The sequence below is a fragment of the Anomalospiza imberbis genome, chromosome Z (assembly GCF_031753505.1).
Source record: "Anomalospiza imberbis isolate Cuckoo-Finch-1a 21T00152 chromosome Z, ASM3175350v1, whole genome shotgun sequence".
Taxonomy (NCBI): Eukaryota; Metazoa; Chordata; class Aves; order Passeriformes; family Viduidae; genus Anomalospiza; species Anomalospiza imberbis.
Window position 1 is genome coordinate 8,064,536 of NC_089721.1, and position 23,099 is coordinate 8,087,634.

Below are 23,099 nucleotides of genomic sequence, written 5' to 3' on the forward strand. Positions count from 1 at the left end.
AGGGAATGCTTGAATTATCATGGAGGATGCTTTGGGAGAGAGGAGGCCTGGAAAGGCGTGGGCATAGGCAGGGCTGCCATTTCTGGCTGGTAGTGCAGCCAGAAAGTGTTCACAGATGAGAGGTTCTGAATCAAAGTGAAGCAAACATCCTGAAGAGCTAAGCTGAGGGGTCAGCTTGCAACTCAGACAACATGAGAGATGGGAAGAAGAGGCGACAAGGAAGAAACAAAGCCCTAAGGGGAATTAAATCCTCACTCATACTCCTGCAGCATGTTGGAGGACTTCTTGGCTATCAGTGGTACAGAGGAACAGAAAACCTAAGCATCCTACAAGGATATTTGATCTTACCTTGAATCACTTTTAGCCTGGAAGCCTGGTACCTGGAAAAAGGCAAAGACAGATCTCACAGTTTAGCGTCCCATCATATGGTTGCTGTTGTGGGAGCTCTGAAAGAAGAAACCACATTTGTGGTGTGAGAGGGAGATCAGAGTTTTCGCAGTCCACATTCCTCGTGGTGCCATGTGAGTATCTTATGGCTACACATGGGCATTCCCCTTGCAAGGACCTTGTGAGGCCATACATATGATGAAGAGAGAAACCCCAGCATTTCTGGGGACCACCATTTCAGGGTGTTGGCAGGTAGTATCCCACAGTGATTTTGCTGGGTCACATGTCCTTCCTTTCCCACCCTCCCTCCACAGCTGGTGTTGAACAAATGCAGAGGAGGACATTTAATCCTTTCTTTGAATAATTTCATAACCTAAGGCCAAAGGCTACAGATGAGCATGGCCTGTGGGGGACAGGGAACAGTTGAAGGTTCTGGTCAGTGTGACAGGAGGTGGAGTTAGTGCAGCAGCCGCCAGGCTGTTTTAAAGCAGAACCCTCTCTAGATAGCTTTTAAAAATGTACGTGATATCTCACAAAAACATGGTCGAGGTGTGGATTCCAGCTGTGCACTTCAGAGATTTCCGATCTTTTGTTTCCCGTGCATGAACCCAACGCACTAATCTGCAATTTGGGTCTGTCTCTGCTCTTTGCTCCAGCCGGTGGAGCTGTGCCGGGAAGTGGGACGCCACGTGTGACCCACAAGGGCTCAGCAGAGAGCAAGCCAGGAGCAGCAAGGGGGAAGGGGAGCAGGTTGGGCTTGATTTCTATGGCTCCATTTGCAGAACGCTGTCTTGCTGTGCAGGATGCTTCTGGGAGATGGAGCATCTCCTTGGATGTTCTTCTAAAGGCTGTGGATCCTTGTAGTAACCTGCTGCCCTTGCAGAAGAAGCACTGTGTCAGGGCTCTCCTGACCTGCACGCCCATCCCAGTTCTCTGAGGAGGCATTGCTTGGAGTCTTGCTTTTGGTGCAAAGATGTGCCCTGAAACTGCATGCTTTGGCAGCATCCCATGAGGGTATAGTTGTCACTGGTATGAGCACAAGGAGGAGCAGAGCTAGTGGAGAGCCCATTTTCCTTATGCATCACAGAAGACCATCAGGATGGGGGTACATCTCCAGGCCCTTTCTCTATTAGGATTGTCCTTAGACCCTCCAAGATGGGCCCTGGGTGTCTTTGCCCTCCTGTGCACAGGGGTTTCATGGGCACTTCCATGGCATCACTGGGGAGACTCATGAAACAGGATGAAGACCTGCAGCCCACCACAGGGGCCAACACCAGTAGGATCCATGTCAAGAAGTCTGGAGCCAGGGTGTACCTGGGCAGCTGGGAACACAGGCCTCAAGAGTTTCTTTGGTAGAGGAAGCCACAGCCATGTAACGCAGGCAGGGCTGTTCCTGTAGCATTCTGTGTGCTAGGAGCAATTCCCTTTGGGAAGCCCAGATGCAGCCCTGCAGCTTTTCCCCAAACTTTCTTAATTTTGTCACTGACTCCAGCAACGTGAGGGTTTCCCTTGTGCCACGAATGCTTGTTTTGCAATGGAAGTGACATTTGTTTCCTGCAATGACGACAGTTTGCCCTTCTAGAGCCAGCTGAATTCTTGCTAATGCTCCCTTCCCTCAATTCACACATTTTTTCTTCATTCTGCTCCTAGACCACGGCGCTTCGCTAAGCGTCGCAGTCAGCAGCAGGTAATTTAAGCACACATCTGCTTGCAATCTGGGAGGAAGGAGAGAGGCAGTTTGTCTTTGTTAGAAGTCTGGCAGTCATGGCTCTTTGCTTACCTGGTGGCACGAAGAATTTTCTGTGGCTCTATGGGGGCCAGCTAGGAACTAGGGGTCAGCTAGGATGGGGACACGGTGCCTGGCTCTGATCCCTTGCCCAAGGGCATCTCTGGGTATATCCAAACGGGGTTGATGTGCTGCATGACCCAGCTTGAGTGCTGATATCTGCCAAGTTTGGCTTCCTCATCTCTCTTCCCTTAGGACCCCTTCTTGTGACTGCTGGACTTTCAGCCTTCTCCAGTGAAGGCTTGCTGTCCTGCTGGCTGATGGCACCCAGGTTTGAGAGACAGAGAAAGCCACAGGAGTCAGTGCCCAGACCCATGCGCTTATTTCAGGAAAACTCTGAGGTTTTGGTCCCATCCCTATGGATGAGACAGGGAACACTGAATTCACAGGAGGAGGTTGGAGCTATTGCTGGGAGCATGGGGGAGTTAAATAGCACAAGCCTGTAGGAAACCAAGGCTTGTCTCCTTCCAGTGCTTCAGGGCAAACTTATTTCAGCAAATCCTCCATCCCCTATCGCAATTCCCTCTCTTGGGTCTCCCGTCAGTACACCAAGCTGCTTGGCTTATTTTTGGAACTGCCCACTCCCCACTGGCAGAACAGACATGCCAGAGCACTTATGTGTCAGAAAGGCTGAAGGTCTGGAAATCACGAGGTAACTGCTGATTTTCCTGAGGAAATGAAGACATGTCCCTAAGTTTTTCCAAGGAGCTGTAAGAGTGGAGCGCTGCTGACATGCTACCATGAGAGATTTGGGATGTGGAAGGATGCTGCAACCCTGAAACACTCCTTATGCTCCCATGCAGCCCCCTCCTTCCCTGTTCCAGTCCCTGTGACTAGTTTATAAATGCACTGAAGTCTTTCTTCATGTTTTGCTAAGTTTAGACTGCTTGCCTTTTCTCTCGGTGTCCCAAAACAGCTGCTGAATGAAAGGCAATCTTTTTCTGATATTCAATACCATAAGAAGGAGTGATTTGAAAATGTGTTGATTCCTTGGACTGTGGGAAAAAGACCTGTATTGCTGGCAAAACTGGGCTGAAAAGTAATGTGGGTTTTTTCAGGGTGGTTTTTTTTTCTCTTTTTTTCAATAGGTTCATGGAAAAACAACTCATATTTCTTTATTGCTTTGAATTTTCTCTGGAGGATTCTAAGGGGCTGAAGTCTTGTATTTCTATACACTTGTTTGCAGAGACGGCAAAATACAGTGGATTCACACAAAAGCCTCAGATTAGGCAGTATTGGAAAAAGGGGATCTGCGTAATGCCCTGAAGCATCATTCTTACAGCCCACAAAAGCCAGACATCCCAAGGGGAGTCCAATGCTAAAATTAGCTGAATTCCCAGCCACATCAGTGGGGTGAAGTGGCTGTCCAGTGGCCGGTGCCGGAGGAGCTCTGCTTCCTGGCCCTTGCTTTGACACAGATGTTTTGTGTCACACTTGGGTCTACTGGCAGTAGTGCAGGGGCTTTCCACTCCCTATGCCTTCAGGACATCCGTGAGGGAATTGCTCCCACCATCAGGCTTTACCCTGCTGGCTAAGCGTGGGGTGAGAGGCTGATACCCAGGCTTGATCCAGATGCTGTGCTGCCGGTTGTGCGTGGGCTTTCCTCTACCCAGAGAGCAGCCTCACATCCTCTAAAGATTGCATGTTTGAGATATGTGTAATATTAGTCCACGTAAATCACATCAAGCCCGTAGTTTCCAGCACTGCTGGCTTGGGCTCTTGCAGACTGGCTCGCTGTCACTCAGCCACAGGCCGTCTAGGTTAGCTTAATGAGGAAGCCAGACTAAGATGAAACAATTAATGCAGCTGTAGGAGTCTTTGGGGTATTAGGGAGCTGGTCCAAATCTTCCTCCCCAACCAAAGCACTCCAGGCCTTTGTGAAGGTTCAGAAATTCTCCATTTCCACTGGGTGCTGAAGGTGGGTTTGTGGTCCTTCCAACCCAGGATGCTCCCAAGAGCTCTCTGAATCAGCTGCATAGGCATGGAGATCTGGACTGGCTTCAGGGCAGCAGCTGGGCTGGGACTGTGAGCAGGGAGCATTGTGGGGAGTCACAGGTGTTTTGGGAGGGTCAGACTCCCATGAGAGGAGAGGAGAATGGTGCCAGGCTCTGGAGGATGCTCTGTGGTTGGTATGCTCTTGTTGCCTCCAAGACTGGGGAGATGAATCAGAGACCTCTCACTCAGGGTTTTCCCTGCTCCACCAGTACAAATGGGCAGTGACAAGGGGAGGCACACCCTCCCACTGTGATCCTGCTGCTCAGCACGAGCCCAAATTAAAGAAGGTTTATTTAGTAAACCCATTCCAGGATAAAGCATTTGATTTATAGGTGCCCGATAGCGCTCCAAGGAGAACTTGTACAACTTTAACTGCATTTTCTCAGCATCACACCAGCCCAATAAAAGAGAGTTCATATGCGCTGCACAAATTCTCACTTCCAATATAAAAAAGGTTTTATGAGACTGGAAGTCTCACTGGCTCTGTGGGGCCGGGTGTATTGGCGGATACTCCGCATGACAGACCCTTGATTCCTCTTTGAGTTGTCAGACTTCAGTAGCATTTACAGCTATTTAGCTATCAAATTTTATGTGCAGCTCTGAGAGAAATGTGTCTTTTAAATACTGCTCTGTGTCATAAACAGCAGTCTGTTAAACCATGTCAATGGTACAAGCAGTTTGTGGAGTCCTACAATGCAATTGCCTACAGGTCCACTCGTTACCTGAGCAGCAAAGTGCTGAACAACTCACAAAGTTAATTTCTTGAGCCAGTTATCTTGGTTGAGGATCAGCTTGCCAAGCAAAACCTGGTAATAACCATGCTCCAGCAGCCCATATTTGGGTCATGTTTTAGGTAGAGTCTCACTTGCTTGGTGCTCACTCAGACAAGGATCTGGTGTTAAAGTCATCTGCACTATGGTTATATCAAGAAGCCATCATCAAGTTCACATCCCTGTTTTCCAACCTAAAACTTTGAAGCTTAGGATCCTTTCCTTTCTACAGAAAGACCTTTTGGTCTTCTCTTTGGTCCTTCTCCTCAGAGAAGGAGCTGCAGGCAGAATATTTCCAAGGTGCTGTCCTTGACCTTGGCCATAACAGAATCCCTTCACTGCCCCTTCAAACTTCCCCCCAAGACATCCCTTTCCCATTGCTTTCCCCCTCTGTGCATTTCCCAGCCATGGTTCAGGGGAACTGTATGTACCACATTACATCTCCAGTCTATTTATTTGGTGACCCAAGCTGAGCTTGCTTGTATCAGATGAAGAACAGAAGCTTTCTCACCCTTTTTGCCAATAGTGCAACCACACCAGCTCCAATGCTGGGATGTAATTTATGGACTCTGAGCAACAGGTCAAAGCCAAGCCAGATATGAGCTTTCAGACTCTTTTATTTCATTCTTTACTTGTGTTTTTTTGTTTTTTTTTTTTTTAATAATTATTTTAGCGTAAACTGGCAACTTTATGTGTGTGTTTTTGAGCTTGTGCCTCTTGGAAGGTGCAGACAGCATGGAGAGCCCAGGCTTTGGACACCTCCACCCCAAGGCATGGGGTAACGAGCACTTGGATGCTTAATTGGTGCCGTGTGCTGCAGTCTGGGAGGTTTGCTCTCCCATCACTGCCGTTTCCATATGCAATGAGCCGGGGGACAGTGAGGGGAAAAAAAAAAATTCTATGTGCGTGTGCAGCATGGTTATTTTCAAATACGAAATTGCACCTGCAAAAATAGAAGCCAGGAAAAGGACTGGCAAGCAGCTTGGATCTGGGAGGCGCCATGCGTGCGGAGCAGAGATGGAAACGGCGTCTCCGAGTTCCTTTCCCATGCTCGCGACGCCTGATAGTTTTAGCGGACATGGCTTTTCCTCCCGCTTGCATTTCAATTAATCATCTGCTTGTCAGCGCTCTTCTCCTCAGATCCCCTCCCCGCCAAGTCCCGGGGAGCGGCGCGCACACATGCAAAGCGCCCATGCACGCAGGCTGTGTGCTGACGGGCTTGGCCGCTCATTAATCACTCACTGGTGTCATGCAAGGCAGTCCCCCCCAGAAGGAAGTTTGGAAAAGGGACAGACAGCCATCTCCTTGGTCTTCACTTCATCAGTGGGGTTGAGCTGAGCACAGGATCTGACCCTGACACACCGCAGTCCCGCGGTCTCTGTTCGTCTCCATGCTCTACATCCCGCTCCAGGCAGAGAGCTCATCAGATGCGTTCGCCCAGATTTTGCTTTCCAGTATTTGAAACAAGCACTGAGCAGGTCCATCCCCCTAATAATTTCTGGGACTTAATAATTTTTAATTTTTCTTGGCAATGGCATGCTCATCTGTCCAACCAAGTAAGAAATGGCCGCAGAAAGCTCTAGTCCAGAATCCTGCCCCAGGCAGGGTGAATACTGAGTGTGGACCAATTTACTTTGCCTATTTGAGTTTGGAAAACCTTCAGACTTAGGTCCTACAACCCGATTGGGTTCATCTTCCAGCAGGTGACTCTCATGAAACTATGCCTTCCTTATGGCAAGCCTGAACCCCTCCCATTGCAGCTCTTGCAGTTCATGCCTGTTGTCTCTCATCTTCCCATGGAGGAAACAGCCTGTCTCCATCATCTCAGTAATCTCGAGGTAGGTGTTTTCAGGCTGCTGTTCAATCCTTCCAAAGCCATCACTTTTACAGGCTGTGCAAGGCCTGTTTTCTCAACCTGTCTTCATCTCCAGCCTCATCACCACCCTTCATGGACTTGCTGGAGGTCAGCATTGCCAATCTTATACCAGAGCTCCAAAACTGGGCACAGTGCTCCAGATGTGCTTTAAGGACTTTTTTTTCCCATTTAATTTTTTTTTTCGTAGTGAATCTTACAGACCCTGCCTAGGCATACATTTGGCATCAAATTTCCCCTTTCCCATTAGGAAAGCTTGCCAAAATATATGAAAATTAATTTAGTCTGTGTGTGTGTGCACGTTAGTGTGCACACTTATTTAGGCATGATTCCTCTTCTTAACAGTCAGTAGATTTTTTTTTTATTAATACTTTCCACAAGTGACTCTAAGAACTACAATTTGAGCCCTGAACAAAGGTGCTGCTCTGCTCAGAGGCTCCTCTGCAACCCCAGCAGGAGCTGTGCCCTTTTCCTGAGCTGTCTTTGACTTTGCTTCCACAGACATTGTGGGATCAGATAGTTTCTTTTCCTATTCCCTCTCCTTGTGCAGGGTTTCTCCTAATTAGTACTCTGAAACTTTTCTGCCAATAAGAAGCTTTTTTTGGGGCCAGTCAGAATTGCTCCAGCAAGGCTGGTATACTCTGTGCTGGGAGGTGCTGTAGCTGTAGAGATTTTTAGGAATGAGGGGTGCAGCCAGAGCTGGATAAAGGGAGCACAAATGCTTTAGGAAAGGTTAAAGAAGGTTGGGGGCAGCCTGCAGAGCAGGAGGCAGAGGTTAGGGCTTACAGAAAGAAGGGGACTCAGGTGGAGTAAGGGAGTATTTGCTGGAGGTGAGCACCCCAGTGAGAGGGCAAGAAGGTGCTCAGTGTGAGCTTGGCTCCTTCCAGAAGAGTTCATTGGCATGTTGCAGAAAAGCCAATGCTGCTAAGACAGAAGATGAGGGTGAAAGGGAGGAAGCCAGCAGCACTGGGGAGAGATGAGGGACCAAAGAAGCCATGGCAGTCATCCCCTTGCTGGGTCAGGCTCTGCTCTGTGGCCACAGTGAGTATTTTTGGTCTTCCTTAGTTTTGCAGAAGGGCATTAGCTAATGGATATGCCCAGTGGCAAGTCCAGGATGAGCCAGCTCCACATCCCTGGAGTGGAGAGTTGGGATGTGAACTGAAACATTTTGCTGTGCCAGGGAAATAGAAGCTAGGCTCCCACTCTCCTTCCAGGCAGCATCAGAATGGGCTCAAGTAACTGGAAAGCAGCAAAACGAGGGGCAGAAATGTGTTTCCCCACATTTGCTGCTCATCTGTGGCTCTACCCTGTGGTGAGCTCAGCGAGCTGATGAGTATGAGCAGACCTGACCCTGGCTCAGTTTTTCCTTTGTTCTGCCATTGACAAATATTCAGGGATTGAAGTGAAATACTGAATTTTCTCTCTACCACTGGAAAAAAAAAACCCAAAACCAAAAAACAAACAAACAAACAAAAAAACCCCAGAAACCTATTAACCAACAAAAAAAAAAAAAAAAAAAAAAACCAACAAAAAAAAAAAAAACACAAAAAAAAAAAACAGAAGGGAAGGGAAAGAGCCCCTTTTGCATGCTGCACTGGTGAACCCCCATCATGCTGTAGCAGGAGGCCAGCACACATGAATATTCCTGTGCAATATGTGCAAGTGATGAGCCCCATATGCAGGCCTTGGGAGAAATTAAATGTTTTCTACAGCATTTTCCAAAAAGCCCTTCTATCAAAGTGCTTGGTCAGGAGCCAAAAACGCCCCAGCTTTCGTGGCCCCAGCTGGTTGACACTTTTTTTATTATTTTATTTTTAAATGCTGATGAATATTTTCTAATTAAAAAAACAAGCCCTCCCCTAAACTGAGTCTTGCCCCAGTGGATGGAGTGGAGCCAGAGATTGGGAGGGGGCTGGAGGCCACTGGGGACTCCATGGCTGCTCTTGGCTGATGGATTTCTCTTCCTTCGGTGCTGGAGCTTGCAGGAAGGGTCCTGAGACAAAAGGCACACGTGGTTCACATCTGCCTTGCCACGCCTGGTGGAAGGCAGCCTGCCAGGCAGGGGTGGCACCCTGGTTCCTGCCTGCTGCCTGGCCCCCGAGAGAGCGGAGGAATGAGTGCAAGCTCCAGACAGGAGATTTGAAACACACCAGCCTCCTGGGGGGGAGATCACTGGGGTGCAACTAGGCAAGGGGATTTCCAGGTCAAATTTGACATTGCAAGGGCTGTCCTCCGTATACTGGCTGCTTTGCCTGCAAAGGTGAGAAGGAGCAAAGCCATGGTGTAATTTTAGCGGTGGAAGAGATTTTAGGGGTGGTTGCTGAGGAGAGGCAGATGCACAGGATGAGACTTGATGCTGGCACTTGTCTTGAGCACAAGATCAAAAAGTCCTGATAGGTTTAAGGAATGTGAACGTGGTGCAGATTTGGAGAGGGGCTGACCTATCACGGGCATAAAAGGGAGATTGGCACTGGTTCTGTGGACTGGAAGGACAAGAGAGCCCAGAGAGTCCAGTGAGAGCCTGGCTGGTGGGGCAGGGTGATTGTGCAGGGAGTGTGGGACCAAGCAGAAGTATCAAGCACTCTTCTGCTTACTCCTGGAGTCTGGTAGTATGGCCACCTCCAGACTCACCCTAGAACTGGCCCTAGGATGAATAAAGATCCCCCTGGATCTGTGCTCCTTGGCTGTGAGTCTTCATGGCAGATCACAGAGGTCACAGCATTCATGTTTAGTGTTTGGCTTTGAGGGCTTACTAGTGGAAAACATGTCTTGCTGCAGGAATACTGGCAGCAGCTGCCCTCACCTCCAGCCTCCTTTGTGACAGCCACTTGGCTTGACAGTGGGAGCTTACAGAAGAAAGCTCAGGGGATAGAGAAAAAGGCTGCTGGGATCTTGCAAGGTGGGACTTCTCCTAGCTGAGTTTTTTTCTCCTATATGGCCAGTGTAGGTAGGTAGGTAGGAAGGTGACGGACAGTATGTCCACCTTGGATGCTGTATCCCATAAAGAATAGGAAAGAAGAAAATAAAGAAGCGGACTGTTTGACATCACTAAATCAGTTCTGGGGCTTGGTACCAATGTATGCATCTTCCCTCCCTCGCAGGGCTGAAAACGAATTGGATTTTAATGGAATACTTTATGGAGTATTCATTTAATTCTGCTGGCTTTGGATGGCAAGATCTTCCTCCAAGAGTACATCTTCTTGATTTTGATTTTTTGGAAAGAGGCTGAGACCCAAATACAGTCTTACACCATGCCTCACCTGCCAGCAACAACACACAGCAGTGCTGGGCTTGCCAGAGCCATGCTTGGTGGCAACCCTCATTTCCAAAAGGGTGTTTTGTTTCCCCCATCACCACTGAGCACACCACACCACCCCAGCATGGGTCTCAGTGGACAATCACTCCATCCTTCTCTCTGCCCTGCGGGAGCTGCTTCCCTGATGTCAGGCAGGGAATACCTCTTAACAAACATGTTAATTTAAGAGCTGTTAAAGCCCAGGGGCAGCGGGAGGTCACAGTCGGCACAAACAGATGGTGTTTTGTCCTTGATAATTAAACTTTCCTGTAGCTTTGGGTGAGATACTTTCTTGACTTTTATTTCAGCACAGCTGCCTCCGGCCAACTCAATTTCTCCCTCCTCATCCTCTGCTTGCCCTCCTCAAACACTCTGTGAGGTCTAGGGCAGGATCCCAGAGAGACCGAGGGTCCTCAGGAGCTCCTTGGTCTCACCCCACATACTCTGCTGGCTCCAGGCTCTGGCAGTCAGAGACCCTCAAAGGGGCAGCAATTGGAGGCCAGGAGAGGACTGAAAGACTGGGGGTTTGGGGTGCCCCCAGCCCGTTTCAGCAATGCTGCTTCTGCCTCTCATCGCTGCTTTTCCCCTTCCACCAGCTGCATCCAGCCAATGCTAAGTTGAGAGGGGACAAGGGAGCAGGAGCCAGTGAGGTTCTGCTGCAAACTAAGGCAGCAGTGGTGCCAAGGCAGCTGCTGTCATGTGGTGAGGCTTCACTATGAGTAGGGCCATTGCGGGGTCAAGAGCAAAAAGCGGTGAGTTTCTACCCCCTGCTATCCTAGGAGGGCGTTTGCAAGCAGAAGAGGGCAGGCACATTGCCCCAGTCCCACTGCCAGCCTTAGGCTCAGTTCTGGGGCAGACCCCTGTGTCTACCGAAGAGGCTGCTGACAGCAGAAAGCCCCCTTCCAGCATCACTGCAGCCAACATGGGCTGCTTTCACCCAAGGGTGAGATTAGCTTCCCCCCTCAGTGCCGCCCTTGTCACTTGTCATCAGGGCATTACAGAGAATCCAAGTGCCTCAGTTTTCCCCTTCAGTCGCCCACTTCAAGAACTGGGTGCTGCTGTGACATATGGACACATACCCCAGAAGGCTGCACAGGAGTTGCTGGGCATCTGTGGAACCACGTGGGGTGAGTGTGGTGATGGAACTGGATGGAACTGGTGAAGCAATGACCAACAAACCCCATCTGTCTGCAGAATGGGCAGAGTTCCCCTTCAGTCTTCTTTTTCCTGCCCAGGTTTTGATCAGTATTCTTGCAGTGAGGAGGGAGGCAGGGGGCAGCCCATATGCAGGTGGAGGACAAATGTCCTTACTGTCACGTCTGTCCTGTCTGCCTGCAGTGGCCCGTGTCCCTGCAGCAACTTGTGGGCCAGTGACCCCAGGATAGCTGGTGGTCTGAAGGCATTAGAGGCAGTGGGGACAAAGCACCTCCCATGAAACCTGGACAGGGAAGGACAGCAAGCAGGGACCAGTGGAGAGCACAGAGTCCCCAGCATCCTGAGCCCCTGTCTGCCTCCAACAGTGTTTGCTGCTCTCCCTGGGCCTTAAAAGCTGCATGTCTCCTGCCTACCCTGTCCTGCCAACTTGTACTGCAGGCATGGAGGAGAGATGAAGCAAAGCATAAACACAAGCTGTAGTCACCATCCCTGGAGGTATTTAAAAGACATGTAAATATGGCACTTCGGAACAGGGTTTAGTGGTGGACTTGGCAGTGTTAGGTTTACAGTTGGACTTGATGAGGTTTTTGTCCAGCCTAAATGATTGATTTTATGATTCCATGATCCTGAGGCATCTCTGGGGAGGCAGCATCAGAGTCATTGGAGTGGCTTCCTCTGTGCCAGCAGCTTTAAAAAAAAAAAAAAAAAAAAAAAAAAAAAAAAAAAAAAAAAAAGAGAAAGCTCAAGCAAAAAGCCAAGCTAAAATTAAAATGCCTGAGAAGCTCTGTACAATAGGGTGTTTCATCAGTTTCTCCCAGTACTGCTAAGCCAATATCTTCTTCCCTCCTTGGACAAGACGTCTGCCAAGATCTCTTCCAGTGCTCCTCAGTCCAATCCTGCTCATGTCCCTGAGCCCCTGCAACACAACTTCTGGCTCTCATCCTCCTCTAGCTCTCTCTCAGCATGTTGGCAGAAAACAAACCTGCCCTGCTGTTTGAGCAGCAATGCTGTGGCCTCAGTTCTTGGATGCCTTTGTTGATTCAGGAATGAGCTTAGCTCTCCCTGGCTTCAGGACATCACCACTAGGAGGTTTACTGGGGCCAAGCCAGCATGGTCCTGCTGTACTTTCCTCCCCTGGAGGAAAGGGGTCCTGTAGGGCGCCAGCAGTCTGGTTGGGATTGCAGCTGGCAGTTTTGCCCTGCTTGCCCCTGTGTTTCCACAGCAGCACTGTGCTCTTCACTTCACATAACCCCAGTGCCACTGAGCTCAGACACAGTGCCCACATGGTGTCCAGCCCCTTACCTGGGTGCTGCAGAGAAGAGCCCTCCAGAGGAGCAAGATTGGGCTAGTAAGATATGCAGTCTTCGTGTTTCAAGCAGAATAAGGTTTCTGTGGAACCTGTGTCTGCAGGTTATTGAGAAGGATGCTAAAGCTGCTGTGGCCAAACATGCCCCAAAATCTCTCCTAGCACTGACCATTGGAAACAGCATGCTCCTCTATGCCATGTCTGCTGTGTCATGGGCATCCAGTTGATAGAAAAAGTCTGTCTGGACAAACCCTCTCTGTCCTCCCTTTCCTCTCTGTTTTTCTCAGGATGGCACATGACCATGTAACAATCCAGATTTTAATATTAGGCTGCTTTCCTCTGCCCTGGAGCTTTGGATCTGCAGGGATGTTGGGCATTTAATAAAGCAGCCTCGCTACAGAGTCTCCCCAAGGCAGAAAACAGGTTGTGAGCAAAATCCTTGGGGGACTGAAGGGCAATGCAGCCCTGCAGACAAAAATAAGAAATGTTGCCAGTATTTGCCTGGAAAGCAGAAACCAAACCTGGCATGAGACAGCAGGACCTTCCTAAAGTATTTGGGGTAGCTTGCTCAGTGTATGGGAGTTTGGTTTTGGTTTCGTGGGGTTGTTTTGGTTTTGTTCCGCTTCATTAATTTTCTGCTTTTGTGGGTGGAGGCTGGGAATCAAAGTGCCGAAAATCAGCATGACACCAAGAGCTCCATCCCACAGTAACCACAGCCTGGAGACTCAGAATGAGCAGGAACTTCTCCCAGATATGCCCATCTTAGGTGATTTCTCCAGCTTCCAGAGAGGAGCACTGAGAAGCACCTGAACCACAAGTATCTCCTATCTCCAGTCTCTCTCCCTTCTCTGTCTGATCCTTTCTGTCTGTCCCTGACATGGCACCATCTGTGGAAAAACACTGCTCAAGACCTCATTTGAACGGAGGCTCCAGATGAAAAGTGCTGGTTCTGGCAGTTCTTTAATAGAAGCAAAGATCCTATTGATTCCTGCAATCTCTCTCTGCAGGGAGCCCGGAAATGCTCAATGCAGAGGAAAGCTGAGTAAAAAGAGAGGTAAAATTTCATTTTCCACTGTTGGTTTGAGCTTTCCTGCACCTCAAAGGCTGCCTGGGTGGGGCTGTGGGCTGTGGAGGGGTGGGGCTTGGGTATGGCAGCTCGGCTGAGTTTCCTGCCCAGCTGGCACTGGTGTCTCTGAGGAATAGTCCTGGGACAGTGTTGCTCCTCTGCCATGGGGATTCAAAGCCCTCCTGCCCTGCTGTGCTTCCTCACAGTGCCAGTGTTGAAGACGTGTGGTGCTTATTAGTATGCTGTTCCTTGTGCTGGCTTTTATCACTGCTGGAGCAGATGGCTGGCCTTGGATTGCTGCCCTCCACTTGAGGAAAAACCGGCTGGCATGGTGGGAATTGTGAGGACAGGTATGGGCTGTGAGGAACAAGGCTCCAAGCAGAAACAGGGAATGGGCACTAGCAGACAGCTGCCTGTGAAGCAGCACTGCCCCACAATGGACGTGTTACCAGGGGCAGGGTCACTGGAGAGGTTCCCATCAATTGTACCTGTCCCGTGCTCTCCTGACATCGTGCTCCTGCTTGTCCTCAGGCCATGGAGGGATCATAGCACCCCAGTGTGTCCCAGGGGTGGATCACACTGTCCTGATGCTTTTGGGCACCAATTTGAAGAGCTGCAAGGTGTGAGGTGAGACCCCCCACCCTGCTCCTGAAGCAGGAGTCCACAGCCCCTGGAGCTGCAGGTGACAGCCTCACTCCTGGGACTCTCAGGACTCTGCTGGTCTTTCTACAGCTCCCTGTCCCAGTGGCAGCATGTCACCATGATCCACAGAAGCAAGAAATTACCTGTCCTGGGAGCTAGCTTGCCAGTCTGGGTGATTCTCAAACAGTCTGAGCCTTTTCATGGGTTGCTCCTCCCTAGACCATCCCAGCTACCTCTGGAGCTGCTAAGCTCTGCATTACCTCCTGAAAAGTAGCTCTGATTTAATCTGGGCTGATGTTCCCTCCCAAGGAGCTGCTTTCTTCAGCCCCATGGATACGGGAAGCAGCTTTGGTCATTGCTTTTCACACTGAGACACCTTGCCAGTGGCATCCAAGGAAGGTGGAGCAACCTTGAGCCGGGATGTTGGAACCCAGAGCTCTGCAAGTCCACAGCTGCCTTCAGGGGCACACCGTCAACCAAAGAAGCTGGCAAGTGCTGTGAGGACCATCCTTCCACCATGTGCCCATCTCTTAGACCACAAGGGCAGGAGGGTCTGCGCTGCCATCCAGGGGTCCAGCAGTGCTCACTGGGATGGCAGAGGCAGGGTGATGAAGGAGCTCTGCTGTGGGGTGCTCCTTACTCCAGGGTATCCTCTTCCTTGGGGTCTTCTCTTCATTACCAGAAAGGGAGGAGGTGGAGGAAGGGAAGTCACAGTCCATAAGAGCCAAGAGTGAATTTATTTCAGCTGGCCCTAGTCATCCCTGTGGCACTCATGGTCCAAGGGGGCAGTGCTAATTGCTCTATTGACAGTGGGGGTTTAAATTAGATTGAAGAAAGCTTTTCAAGCAGTGGGGATTCTGTCTCTGCAGATAAGGCTTTCTGATAGCACACATGAAGGCGATTATAAAGTCCCTCTTTTCTCTCTTCCTCTTAGGCAGCAAAGAGGAGTTTAGTGCTGACAGGACACTGTAAAAGGCCAGAAGGCTCTAGGGCTGTTAGCAAGCATCTGATATTAAGTGACAACTATTTTTTCCTCTCCTTCCCTCTCCTTGCTGGCAAGGATGACCTGAAAGGGGGAGACAGCACTCAGTGCTGTCAGGTGCCCAAGCACTGCTGGCCACATGTGGTACAATCCCTGTGAACCTGGGGCTGGAGGGTGTCCTGCCCACTTTGGGCACACCGAAGCCCCACTGCTCATACCAACACCACACCCTGCCCTTGGGGAGGGATGGCATGCCACAGGAGGCACACTGAATCCCTGGGGCTGGGAGAAGATGTGTGAGCATCTCTGGCTTAGGCTGAGGAGTTGAAAATGGCTTTTGTAAGGATGTCTTTTCTCCTTCAGTAATGCTGAGGCCCAGGAGGTGCCTGCTGTGAGTGCAGGGGCACTATGATGTCTACAGCTGGCATCTGCACTATACGTGCAGTACCAAACCACAGGAAGAGGCAGACTGTGACCTGGCCTGCAGGACAGGTGGGCTGCAGTGCCTGCAGTCAGCATCTGCACTCCAGGTGTTGGGTACCACCTTACAGCCAGCACCTGTGGTGCAGGCGTGTGGTACCACCTACCCTTGGCTTCTGCGATACAGGTGGTACCCTGCACGTGCTGTTGGTGTCTGCAGCACAGGCAAACTGTGGCAGCTACAGCCCCTGTCTTCAGCAGAGGTGTCCATCCACAGCCCCTGTCTGCAGCAGAGGTTGTAGCACAGCATCAACATTGGTGTCGGCAGTGCAGTCACACCATGGTGCCTGCCTGCAGGGCAGATGCTGCAAAGCTTCTTTGGAAGGCTCAGGGCAAAGCTGGAGGGGAAGGAAGCAACTAAAGAGAGTTTGTTTTCCCCCAGTTCACCACTTCAGAGCCAGACCCCATAACAGCACCTGGTGGCGAATTGTCTGATGGAAAACTTTGTCATGGAAACACTAGGTTTTAAAACTGCCACTTTTCTTCTGAGGCAGCCACACACTTCTAGAATGAAGGTTTTATTTATTTATCATTGCTGAGAGCAGCCTGTGGCAGGTGAGAGTTGTGGTGGGAGAGTGGCATGCAGCCCACCTCCCTCACTAGCCCTGCCCTGTAGCTGCTGTTTCCAGGTGCCAGTTGGTACTCCATTGCTAAAGCTTTGGAGATTATACTAAGGGAGACCTGCAAGGGATCCATCCCTTTGCTTACTCAAAAGAGGACACTGGGACTGTTAAGCAGAAAATGTCATCCTACTTTTTCCCTGGATACACAGTCCCTTTCAGTCCTGCTGTGCCCGCCCAGGACTCTCCTCACCCCATCACACCGGAACAGCTAATGTCACATCGCTGTGCCCCTTCAGTTCTGATCTGACTCAGGGAGCTCATGCCTGGAAACGTTTGGTTTAGATTGAGAGCTGCTGGAGGGGACCTTATTCATGTCTGTGTTGAGTTGCCTTCTGCTAAGAGTGACAATGACTGATGCCCTCATTATCCTTGGTGTAGAGGACAAGGCAGGGAAAGATCAACCCTTTGATCTCTCCCCAAACAGGAAGCTGGGGACAGGGAGGATGGCTCCAGAGCTGCTGGTCCACCACTTCATGTGTTCCCTATCCCCCTTTCTTCCTCCCTAGGCTACTCTTTCCTGTCTACCTCCAAGAAATTACTCATTACAGGGGAAAATTTACCTTTTGCACAGAAGATTGAGTTTCACACTGTGGGCTTTGCTGTGTAATAAATGTGGTTCCCCTCCATCACATGTAAACTGCTCCCTGCTGGCATGGGGACATAGCTCAGGACTCTGCACACCTGGTGAGCTGCTGCTTACTGGCCTGTGCACCCAAATGCCAGGGTGCTGGCTTTTACTAGAGAAACAGATAAGCAAGCAATGAAAATTTGCATTGGAAACATCTGCAGAAATTGTGAAGGCTTTGTTATGTGCTTGGGGAAAAAAAAATCAACATGGCTTTGGGCAAAACAGTCAAACAAAGCAAATACTGCATGGAAAACTGCAATTCAAGTGAGAAAAAGTTGGTTTTCTGGATAGATTTTTTGTCCTAAAGTAGCTTTGCTCCTGCCTGGTCACAGGGCTAATCTCTAAGAAAAAATGAGGTTTTCCAGGGTGAGAGTAGCCGAGTGGTGAATTCTCTCTCCTGTCAGTGGAAGCCTCTGCCTATGTCCTGGCCATGCCACAGAGTCCTCAGGGATCTTATCTGGGTCCCTTTGCTCTCTCTTACTCCACCTGCTCCACCTGTATCCCTTGAGACTATCAGTGCCTTGGGACAGGAACCATTTCCTGCTACATAATGGTGTCTGTTTCAATGCCAGCCTAGCACATGGGCAGGGGCAGCAGCAATTATTTTACGAGCTGATGAGAAAAGGGAGGAGCAGCAGGGTGTGGGCAGCAGGTGGCTTTGTTTCCTGGCAGGGCCGGGAGATAGAGCATGATGCTGGTGATGATATTTGCACTGAGCCAAGCTGAAGGCTACATCAAGGAGATCTCACACTTTCCAAAGAGCAGGTTGGTTGCTGGGGGGTCCTGTCTCACCTCCTGTCATTGCCATTGTCCCCAGGAATGGGGTGGCTGCACTAGCTGGAGATATCTGGACTGTAGTGAAGGGAGGTTATGGCCCCTGGCTCCTTGCTGACTTCAAGTCCTGGTGCCACCCTTCAACAACCAGGGCTGTAGAAAGGGAATATTCAGTGCAAAGTGAATTTGAGTGTAAATAGGGAGAGTTGGTTCCTGGGTTGCAGGTCGTTTCCAAGCTGCTCAGGGTCACATGCCAGCAGTGCCCCAAGATGTGGCATTGCCACCTGCCTCAGGTTCCAGCTGTCACCCACTCCCTGAGGTGCCACTTATGATGGCAGCTGGAGCACAGGTAGGGTGGCAGTCAGGGAGCCATGCTGCAGGCACAGAGGGGACACATGGAAAAAAGGCAGTGGAGAGCAGGCAGGAGAGAAGCAGGGGGGAAGAAGAAGAGTGAGTGATAAGGAGGTTGTAATTAGCACTTAGCACTCCTGCCCAGAGCTTTTAGAGGAAGGTCACCTTCATTATCTCTGTTTTACAGACGGGGAAACTGAGGCACGGGAGGGGGCAGTTAGAGTGATTTGCTCAAGGTGACACGTGAGGGCTGCCAGCGAGGTCTGGGGCTTGCATGTCTGTGCTCTGCAGTACCAGCATACTGGATATGGCTCTTGCTGCCAGCCCTTGGAGCCCAAACCCAGCACTGCAAGATCAGTAGTAAAGGACATGGATCCCTTCTCTGCCCATCTCCTGGCTCATCCTCTTCAGACAAACTATGTACCCCGGCATCCCTGCCCCTAAGAGACATTTGAGAATCAGACTGGTCCAGCTGCACCCCAAAATCTGCTCATGAAATCCTACCCAGCTGCTCTTGCCTTCCCCTCCAGCCCTGCAAAGGCTTGCTGTGAACTCGAGGCCATCTGGACTTCTGCAACAGTCACGTTGGGTAATGGAATATGTTTTGCTGGATTTTTTTTCTCTCACCAATGGAGCTCCCCCTTTATTTAGGTTTAAATGGATGCCATCTGGCTAATGAGCCCATACTCATGTTCTAGATTAAAAGGCAATCCTGTGCACGTTACAGATACGGCATTGGAGATTAGAGAGGCTTAAATGGTTTTGAAGGTGCAATTTGCTTTTCATGCATGGTGCAATTTACTTCCTGGTGGGTGGACCAGCATCCCTGTTGCTGTTCCCAGCAGCTCCCTTCTGGCTCTAGTACCCTCTACCAGCCCTGGCTGCAAGAAAATGAGAGCTTGGGCATCTCCAGCCTGGCAGGGCCGTGCAGGGCATCCTTGTAGTAATTACTGCCATTTGTCCACTCCTAGAGGGGCTTTTTTGGTGCAGGCAGGATGTCTTCATCACCTGCTTTCTTAGCTGTCACCTTCTCCACACCTCCCTGCACCACACCATCTCCCAGGACAAGGCACAGCTTACCAGGACAGAGTAGCCTCTGCCCCTCTTCCAGCCCAGAGAAGTGAGGGACAACTGTGGCCCATCAAGATATTGATGGCAGGTGGCTGAGGCTGAGGTCTCTGCTGAGATCGACATCTTGCACATCCTGCAGCACCAACTGCTGCTGTGAACTACCTGGGTGTGCTCCCATCTCCACAAAACCCCTCTAAAACCCATTTGCAGGTAGTGTTGGCTCCTGGGATGATGCTGCATCTGCCAAGGAGAGCCCCACCAGGGATTGGCTTTCCTAAGGAAAATGTTGGAAACAAGATGGGGGAGATAGAGCATTTGTGCAAGGCATATCATCACCTCCAGGCACCTCCCATGGGAAGTGCCACAGGCTACCGAGTGATGAAGCTTGCACCAGCAAAATGCCTCGTTTTGCAGTGAATTTCCCCTTGGCTGTGATGGAGCTGGTTTTACAGTCATCTCCTTTCTGTCCCATCACTGGGAGCTCTCAGCCCTGGGGGCAAACCCTGACTGCTCCTGCCTGTGTTTGCTTCCACAGATGGCTAACCCTGTCCCGTCAGCCTGCTGCGTGGTGCTCGCCGCGGTGGTGGTGGTGTACGCCCAGAGGCACCAGGGTGAGTCCTTCACACCTCCCAGGCTGTGGGGGTCCTGAAAAATGGGAATGCTGCTTCTTCAGCCCCTCTCTCCTGCGGGAATCTGGGTGCACCCTCCAGGTGTGCCTGATACTATTTCTGTGCATGTTATCACTTCTCTCCATGACAAGTGTCCCTTCCAGCCCATCACTGTGGGGTTTGGGCATCCTGCATCTCCCTCTGCTGATGCCCCTTGCCCTGCCCACAGCTCTCTGTGTCCATACTGCTTTGTAACTCTTTGCCCACTCTTTGGTGGATGCTGCCCCATGCAGCCTGCCCATGAAGGGATGAAGAGTGGGGAGGAAGCATCAGCCTGACAGCTCCAAACTCCGATCACCCCTGACAGCTCCATGATGCCTGGCCCCATGACAATGATGGATGATGCTTCATCCTGCTCTCACCTCCTTGGGGTGACTTAATCTCCACGGCCACCACACATCTGTGCCCACCACTAGATCACATCTCTCCAGGTTGGCAGAGGATTCAGGGCTTATTTTAATGGTGGCTTTAGAGGGATTATACTTTAGAGTCACTGGTGGCATTTGGAGCCAGAGGAGCCCCACATGATTCTGCATCTAGGCAGGAGCAGGAAGATTAGGAGTGACGGTTGGGTCCTGGTGTGGAGTCCAGCTCTGCAAAAATAAGAAAAAATGAGGAACCTCCAGAATTCCCTGTTTTTCCTGGCAGCCTGTCTGTAGTAGCTTTTAGAAGATCTTAGAGGGGAATTTTGATTATTAACTCCAGTAAAGACATCTGTGCATCCTTGGGGTCTGTGAAATTGAGAAATCCACCCAGAGTGCCCACTGAGCTGCCCTAAATCCAATTGTGTGGGTTTACATTGCCACAAGCTTCCAGGCTGGACACAAAGCAGCCAGGGTTTGGCAGCACATCTGCATTGCATGGGGACAGCCACTCTCTGGACATGGAAGGATCTTGCTGGCTGGTGTTGCAGGAAGGTCCCCAGCTCCTTCCCAGGGTGCCTGCTCAAAGCATTTGGGTGCTGAGCTGTATGCTGCTTGTGGTGGTGTGATGCTTCCTGCAGAGAAGCAAAGCTGCTCACTCCTGCTGTGCTTGCAGGATCACTACGTGGGAAGCTTTAAAGGACCTGGCCACAGGACTACCAGAGCATCCTTTGGACGCTTTGAATAGTAACCCAGGCCTGTTCCACCGGGAGATGCACAAAACACAGAAGTGCCAGGTACTTCAGGGCTGCACACACTTGAATTGTGTTGTCTAGAGAAGAACAAATGCTGCTTCTCACTAGGTGAGCAGGTCCACGCATTTTGCCACTGACAGCTGGTGCAGAGCTGCAGTGACCATCACCTTCTGCTCTCTGATTTGGCAGCATTCGGGTTTGGCAGCATAGCCTCCCATGCCCTTGTGTTCCTCCTGTTTCCCTTGTCTGCCTGTGTCTGGGAGGGAGGTTTCTGGGGCACAGGCTCAAAACTGAAGCTGCTGTGACCTGTGTGGCCTGAATGGGGTGTGAGAATGAGGCAGGGCTCTTCCCATCTGTAGCAGCTTCACTGGGGGACAAAAAAAAGGATACAGGCTCAGAAAATTACTTATGAGATAGTAGGACGCCTTCAGCACTGTCCTCAATCTGTTCCCCAGGGGCACTGCATGTCCCTCCTGGGCACCTCTCTGAAACACCGAGGTATGCTCTGGGCAGGAGCTTTGGAGCAGCACATCTCCCGCCCACCCCACCGTACCCAGCTTGGAGAGGCTGCACACAGGCACAGGTAGGTCAACACCAGAGACCCAAAGCTTGTGCCCTGTGCCCACCACCCAGAGCTCAACCCCTGCCCTGCTGCAGCCTCTCCTCACCAGCCAACCCCAGGGCTCATCCCCCACCAGCTGGGCACTCAGGCTGGAACTGCACAGCAGGAAAGGGGTAGGAGGATGGATTAATCCCACTGGTGGCAGGGACCCGGTGGAGTGGTGGGAAGATGCTGGCATAGAGTCCATTTATCATGCACTTGAGGCACGTTCGACTTTAATAGCTCATGAAGCACTCTAAGAGATGCATTAGCACTGAATACTTGAGTGAGGAGGATGTGACAAGCTGTTAAGTGAGCATGAGCACGGCGGAGGGAGCCTGGCCACCCTCTCCTGGCTCTCATGTGCACCACGGTGATTACTGGAGCGTCCTGCAAAGTGCCACATGAATTAATAAATGCAGCATCAGGCTTGGTGAAGGTGAGGCTGTTCATGTATTAACCCCTCTGCTGCTCAACTTTGATCCTTCTCCTTGGAGCTGGCAGAGCATCTGTCTGGGATGCAGAAGCCTAGGATGATCTCCAGTGCTGGGAGAAGGGAGTGGAGGGGCTCAGAGGCCAGCGGATTTGGGGTTTCTGTGACCTTTGGGGTGACAGAGCTCCCTTGCTTTGCATCCCTGGCAGGCTGCTCAGGTTTCATGTGCATCACACAGCTGGGGACTGTACTTCCCAGGGACTGGGCACTGGGTGGTGGGAGACCAGAGACATCCAGCAGGGCAGCCCTAGGGGGATGCTCAGAGGCTGGCACTAATGTTCTGGCTCTAGCAGTGGGTTTGGGGTGTCCTGCTGTAGGAAAAGGCAGAGGGGCAATTGAAGAGGGTGTCCAGGACTGTCATCCCCAGTGCATGAATAAACAGCTTTAGATGGGGCTGCCAGACTGGGCTAACCAGCCTGCAGAGATGGTCATTGTCCTGGACAGCCACAGGGTTGTCCCCATCTGGACAGATCCAGCTAGCATGGAGGGATGGACAGGAGCTGCAGGAAGAATGGGAGACCACACAGTAGGCAGAACAATCTGAAGACCTGGGAGAGAAAGGGAGAGCTTTGTGCCCTCTGTAAAGAATCACAGAATGGTTTAGTTTGGAAGAGACCTTAAAAATCATCAATCTCCAGTCCCACAGCCATGGACAGCAACTAGACCTTCACTAGACCAGTTTGCATAAAGCCCCATCCAATCTGGCTGTGAACACTTCCAGGGATGAGACATTCACGGCTTCTCTGGGCAACCTTCACCAGTGCCTCACCATCTTCACAGTGAAGGATTTATTCCTGATATCTAATCTAAACTTACTCTCTTTCAGATTAAAGCCATTATCCCTTATTCTGTCACTGCATGTCCTTGTGACAAGACCCTCATCAGGTCTCTTGTAGCCCCTTTATGTACTGGACAGTGCTATAAGATCATCCCAGAGCCTTCTCTTTTGCAGGCTGAAGAATACCAAATATTTCAGCCTTTCCTCATAGAAGAGGTATTCTAGCTCTCTAATCAACTTCCCATTATTTTGGATAGC

The 23,099-nt window shown here is 50.6% G+C and overlaps 1 long non-coding RNA gene across 1 annotated transcript in view; it reads left to right on the top strand.

Annotated features, from left to right (window-relative positions):
* LOC137464988 (uncharacterized) overlaps positions 1-19,811 on the top strand; it is a 118,115-nt gene extending 98,304 nt beyond the window's left edge. The window contains exon 4 of the long non-coding RNA XR_010994516.1: positions 19,720-19,811. This is a non-coding gene — a long non-coding RNA (uncharacterized lncRNA). The remainder of the gene's footprint in view (positions 1-19,719) is intronic.
* Positions 19,812-23,099: the final 3,288 nt, after the last annotated feature.